The sequence below is a fragment of the Cornus florida genome, unplaced genomic scaffold, assembly GCF_030987335.1.
Source record: "Cornus florida cultivar Cherokee Brave unplaced genomic scaffold, ASM3098733v1 CherokeeBrave_3.0.0_Hap2_Chr09, whole genome shotgun sequence".
Classification (NCBI taxonomy): domain Eukaryota; kingdom Viridiplantae; phylum Streptophyta; class Magnoliopsida; order Cornales; family Cornaceae; genus Cornus; species Cornus florida.
The window spans coordinates 46,738,275-46,745,129 of record NW_026775579.1 but is presented as its reverse complement, the minus strand read 5'-3'; positions in this window follow the sequence as shown (position 1 = coordinate 46,745,129).

Below are 6,855 nucleotides of genomic sequence, written 5' to 3'. Positions count from 1 at the left end.
CTTCTATGGTTCTATTTCTAGAGTGCTCATTTCAGAACTGCAATTTAAACCTTTTTGGTGAAAGTGAGACTTCTCGTGGTTTGACCGTTTGACAACTTTCACAAACATATTTTTATTTTTTTCAATTTTTCTGGAATACTTTCTACTTTCTACTTTCTACTTTCTACCATGCCAATGGAGTGATTGATTATTTTTAATTTCTCTCTCCTTTTTTACACTCTCTCACTTTTTCCTCGTAACTTTTTATCTATCCATCGTGAAAATTAGTACATACGATCCCAGACTCCCAATGGTCCCCCACCAATCATATCATCTGAAAAAAAATTATATAGAGTTAATGCATTTACTTGCGTAGCCAATTATAATTGATTGGACCAAGGCCGGGTCTTACTGTATTTTCTCTATCTCCATGTGAATGGCGAGGTTCTAGTTCTCAAAAGAACAATGTGGGGGTACATGAGTGCTGTGTATTTTTTTGTCAATAAGAATAAGTATAAATAAAAATAAAAGTACTTATAATTGATCATGATCATATAATAATTTATCTGAAACTTAGTCTGAAAGTATTACTAGTAGGAGTGCACACGATCCAATTTGAATCGAATTGGAAGTTTTTTGAGACCAAACAATTTATAACGATTTCACTATTTTTGAAACCAGACTAAACAATAATGTTCATAGAACCAAACCAAACCAAACCACGAAAAATTGGTTTAGTTCGGTTCGATTTGTCGGTTTAAGTTAATTTCCTTGTTATTTTATTTTTTAAAAACAAAATCTCTTATTATTTCCTATATATAATACATCAACAGGGAACGACAGTGACAAAATAACAATCGCATATGCAATGTCAATAATATCAGGCACTTGTGAAACAAACAAACAGACAATGACGAGATGACCACAAAGGAAAAAATGCAGCATTTCCTGTTTACCATTTACGAGGTATTGGGAAAAGAAAAAAAAAATTAACTCAAAATTTCAAAAAAACAAGAGATATCAAGTATGAAATAGCTAATGTTTAAAGTCCCTAACTATCATAATTATTTCTTGCCATGGCTAAAAATATATAAACTTAATTCACTAATCACTATGAAGTTGAAAAAAAAAAAAAAAAAATTATATATATATATATATAAATATAAGTTATATAACGGTTCGGTCCGGACCGGGCCGGTCCAGCAATATCCCAAATCAGGACCAAATCGAAAAATTACGGTTTCATAATTTTGAACTCAGGATCGGACCAAACCGCTACACAACTAGCCCAAACCGCCCAGTTCAATCCAGTCCAATTTTTCGGTTTATCAAATTTTTTGAACACCTCTAATTACTGGAGGGAGTTTGTTTCACATCGACTCTAGATAGAAAAATAAATAAGTATATTAGAATTAGGTGTTAGCCCCACCTAACAGCTTAAGTTTTGTGTCGGATTACGAATCACCTTTATTTAGCTAAAGAGCTTAAATTTGGAAAATGATTTTTGATTATTTAGCTAAACAAAAATATTTTGTAATCCTTTGTCCTTAATTAATATTCTTGAGGAATGTTACATAGGCCCAAGTCTAATCGAAGACTGGGTTCTATAAATCATTATTATTCTGAATTTAGGTTCAAAATCCAAAGGAAAAACACTTCTATTATGGCCGCTTAGGCCCATCATGGTGGGCCCTACATCATATTTTCGTCCCTTATATAATTAAGAAATTATTACTTCGGACCAATCCGAGACCATAACGATACATAAATAAAATGATGATTAAAAATGATATAAAATTGATATATATATTTATATGATGTGATTGGTCCGGAAGCAAAGGTCCCCAGACCATACAAAATTACTAAAAAGTTCACTCTAAAATCCAAATTCTCAATTTCAACTTACCCAAAATAACACAAACTCAATATTGACTTTCTAATTTCAGATTTTGACTTTTTTTTAATTGTTAGTTCAGAAATTTACAGGAAATGGTGTTTTTCACTTTATCTGTTTCAAATCTGGACGATGATTTTGCAAAAAGTATTGAATACTTTTGGTACCTAGCACCTCCTCGACTAACTATTTTTTTAATAATAAAAAATTATATCTAACCTATTACGAATTTGGAATACTACATACTACATTTCCACAGTACCTTAGGGTACCCAATACTTTTTCATAATGTAGAAGGGTTGCATGTAATACAAACCAAATAATCCCAAAACAGTGGATATTACACACACTCTATGAATCAAGCATGCAGTCCAATAACTTGAAAGATTCCATGTAATACAAACAAATTCATATGTAAATAATACATGGATTTTTCTTTCACTTTTGCTCGAAATTGTTGTATTGTTTCCTGCAAGCCGAAATCCAGGATCCCGATCAAACATTGATTCATTCAAAACTTCAACAATATTTAGCAAATTGGGCTTGAAATTAAGGGCATATCCAAAAATATATTATGGGGTGGGCTAGTACTATTATATATGTACCTAAAAAAGAAAAATTATTTTTTTGAGCTCTGTTGGGCCCTTGCTTGAAATGGAGCAAATTTGACCTCAGATTCAACAAGTTGCGATTTTAATTTTGAATGTGAATTCAAAAAAATAGTAGATCTTAGTTGTTTAATTCATAAATGGATTAGATGTTATTCAATCCATTATATAACCATGTCTATATAATGGATTTGTTTCGACTCAAGATTGTGAGTTAATCGATGCTTGGTGGTGTCTAATGACCTAGAGCCTATAGAAGTGAATATGTCAGTCAACTTGCTTGATTTTTGTAATTTATTAAATTACCCAAAATGATTAACAATATCCACAATTATAAATATGAACTACTAAAATAAAGCAAGTAAAGTAAAATTGAAAGATGACATCGGAATTTTTAGCAAGCAAATGCTTTCGGGAGAAAATCACAGAGACTTTGTTGTCTATAGCGAAAACAATCCATAAATTATCTCAAAATAAAGTTAAAAACTTTAACTCAAGCTCACACCCTCTCCACTTTATCAAGAAATAGTTGTTGAATGTTTTAACTTTATGACTCCTTATCCAAATGCTCTCGACTCTAAACTTATTCCTCAATTCTTATAGATGGATTACTGGAAGAACACGAATACTCCTCGAATCATATATTTTCTTTGTAATAATTAATTCACCTTCCTTTCAATGATATGAAGAATTATGAAGTAATTTTCCTCTAACCGAACTAAGTAAATCAATATTGACCCTGAAAATCCTTTCATCACCCTAAATATACCACTCTATCTTTGAGTGTGTGCTCTAAAAAATATGAAACAGATTTTTCTCAAAGTCTCTCTCAAAAAGGTGCAACGATTATGCAAAAGAAAATTATTTGTGTTTTCCTAATTACCATCCAAGTCTTACTAGAGCTGGAGTTTTTAAATGTATTTAAATTCAGGTTCAAAATATTTAGAAAAGGGTATTATAAACGTACTAGGACATCTCAACAAGTTTGGTTCAAAAAGAAAACTTAAAAGTTACCAAAAAAAATAAATAAATAAATACAACTAAAGTCTTCAACTATTTAGGAAAGTGCGACTAGTTGGACTTTGACATAGAGGACATATATGACCGATGGTCCAATCTGTAAGATCATTTATTATTTGTGTGGCCCACATGATTTGGACATATGATATATTTCATTAATTAGTGGTTAAGTAAATAGATATCGGATTAAAATTATATTATTTGGTCAACTTATAAATTACCTTTATGATAATTAATTATTAGAGAAGTATTTTCCTATTTACTCCTTATTTTGATGGAAAGTAGAATTAAGGTTACTAAAAAGGAAAACTGGTCATCTCTCTGCCTTTATAAAAGTGCATATGTCCCATTAATTATGTACGCTAATGAAACAACATAATTTTTATGTGTGCAAAAGGCCAAAAGAGATAAATCAGTTTCCACATTTTGCTTATTGTTCAGGATTGCGCTTAGTTCGTTGATAAATAATCTCGACATTGGACTTAATATCAACAAGTTTTGATATCATGAATCGAAGTATTTATATCTAATTATATTTATTTATGCATTATATGTATGTGAAAATAATAAAGTTCTAAAATTTAGGATTCATGTTTATTTGTCATTAATGCTTAACACGAATTAATTAAAGTTTACACAATCTTCACACGTGTGAGCGATCACATTGTCTATTATATTACATTATGTTATTCAGACACTAATTTGCAAAATAAAGATTTTCATGAAACCCTTGAATGCACCTGGGCAGTGGCCATGAACTCACTCCATTATATCCCAATCTAATGACACAGAAGCTTAAGACCATATCAAGCAAATTAGCCAGACCTATTAAGTTTTAAGAAATGCCACGCATACATAAACACATTATATATTATATGAGCCTATTACTTAATCATTGCAAGCGTAGATTGCCAATAAAAGTGATGAAATTTATCGTTTAAATTTTAAAATGGTGATTATTGTTTATTTTTTATTTTTTACCTTTTAAAATGGTGAAGTTCATGATAGTGAAAAACATTATTGAAAATGATAAAATTTCAAAGCAAATGTGTTGAATTTGCACTGCACAGGACTGTTCAGAAAAGTTACTAGAGAGGATTTTGATTCCATCAGATAACATTAAAAACATCACCAACAAAGATTATAGCCGCGCTGTATCTGATTTACTTTTTAAAGTGAAAAGTCAGAGTCTTTAAGTTACCACTAGGATAAAATTGTACCTAGAACCCGTCCTATAATAATTGTTTATTTTTGGTATTGTAGATTTTAAAAGACATACAATTAAGAATAATACTTAGTTACTTATTGGTAAATAGTTTTACCTTACTCACCTTTTTTGTATTCCAATAACAAAATAATACATCAGCTTTAATAACAAAATCAATAAAATAATAAAAAAAAGAAGAAGAAAGTAAGATCGACCCGCTTTAATTGGGTAATCACCCTTTCTTTTTTCTCAACAAAATAATCAGCGAATATGTCTGATTTGTGTTTAGATTATTTTTCTTTTTCCTCTCGTACTCCATTGAACATCATCACTCAATAGGCAAGCAAGAACTGTGGATTCAATTATGTCTTGTAGTGGAGGTATGATTTAATTATTTATTTTGCACATTTGTATTGTGATTTATGTCTTGACACTTTTATATATATAGATTTTGTTTATTCAAAGATTTATGTGATTTAATGCTTCCAATTGATCATTTCATTCTATCCATATGTCTATGTATGTTAGAATAGATGTTCATGTGTTTGTCTCTATTTCTTGTGTTATTGATACATGTTTATGTGTATTGATGTTATAGATCTAGAGATTGCCAAGACATAGTGTTTAATGTCATGTTCTTGTGATTTATTTGTTGGTTCATACTCATTGCTTGATGGATTGTACATCGCCCTTAGTTTAATTAGTTTAATTTCATGTCATTAGCTTAGTTGTAGTGTAGTTGTTAAATGGGAGGGCAATCCATGCTTGTTGTTGATGTTCCATACTTATGAAAAGCAAGTAACATGTATCTCTAACCTTGTGATGTGTTTAGATTGTGAGCTTAAAGAAAGGATTAATGGCTTAATTTGATATGTTGTGCTATCCACCATATTGTTTAGACAATATATGCTTAATTTGTCATCCATGCTTATTGAAACAACCACACACACACACTCTACATTGCAATACATGTTATTCCCCTCATTAATCATTCATTAAAGGTGTAGAAAAGTTATGCTTAGTGGTGATCTCTAAACCCCAAAATCTCTCTCTTTTATTCTCTCTATTGCATTATTGCTTACTTTAGTTTAAGTTGTATCTAGTTTAATTCAACCAACCAACCACTATTTTGATCACTCGACCTACTAACCCTAATTTTGATTCTTCAACCTAGTACAACACTCAATCCCTTGGGACGATCCCTACTCACTCTAACTATATATTTTTAGTAAAAAGAATGTAAAACTTGACCACATTTACGTAGACTTTTGGAATGCGCCGACCGCCCCACCAATTCACAGACTGCCCTTTCATTTTTTGTTTCCTCTCAAATGATTTCACACAGAGGGACATAGATCCTCACCACCGTTCACTCCATCAAAGGTAAATTACATTATCGAAAGTGAATCATTATTAACAAGTCCCATCTCATAATTTAATTTTTATGTAGGTCCCACCTACGAATTCAATATTAATCACAAAATTCTCTCTGGCTCTTTTCAGTGGAGTTGTCCACCAGAGGAAGGAGGAATCATGGGTGGATGTGTAGTGTTTTTAAAAATACTTTTCTCAACCCAAAAAAATGTATTTATAATACATGTTTGAGAAGGGGGTTCGAGTGTGATGCTCGCTTGGTCACCAAATATAAAACATAAGCTCACATAATCAAACAATAATAGATGTCGTAAATTCAACTAATGATAATAGAAACACAGAGAGAAACACCAAATTTTACTCAGATCATCAACCTTCCTTCAAAATTCTTCCAAGATTGATCAATTATTGCTCCGTGTTCTCTGTTAATCAGAGTTTTCAATTCATCTCCATGTCACGGTTCTCTGTTCAATCAAGCTATTTGAACGGTGAAAGGATTGTTGCCCCATCTTTGTCGCAATTTCCCTTTGATTCAGATATTTATAGTTTTCTTGGTTACTTTTTTTGTGCCAACTTTCTATCTGTGGTGTTTTGTTTCCTACTCTCTATGCTTGCCTTCCACTTTTTCTCTCTTAGGGTCAATTTGGTGCAATGGAAAATGGTGGAAAGGGAAGGGAAGGTGATGGAGGGGGATTAAAAATTTTTGTTTGGTAAAAAATGTTAGAAGGAAAGGGAAGGGAAGGGAAGAGTTTGGAAGGTTATGTCAAAGTTTC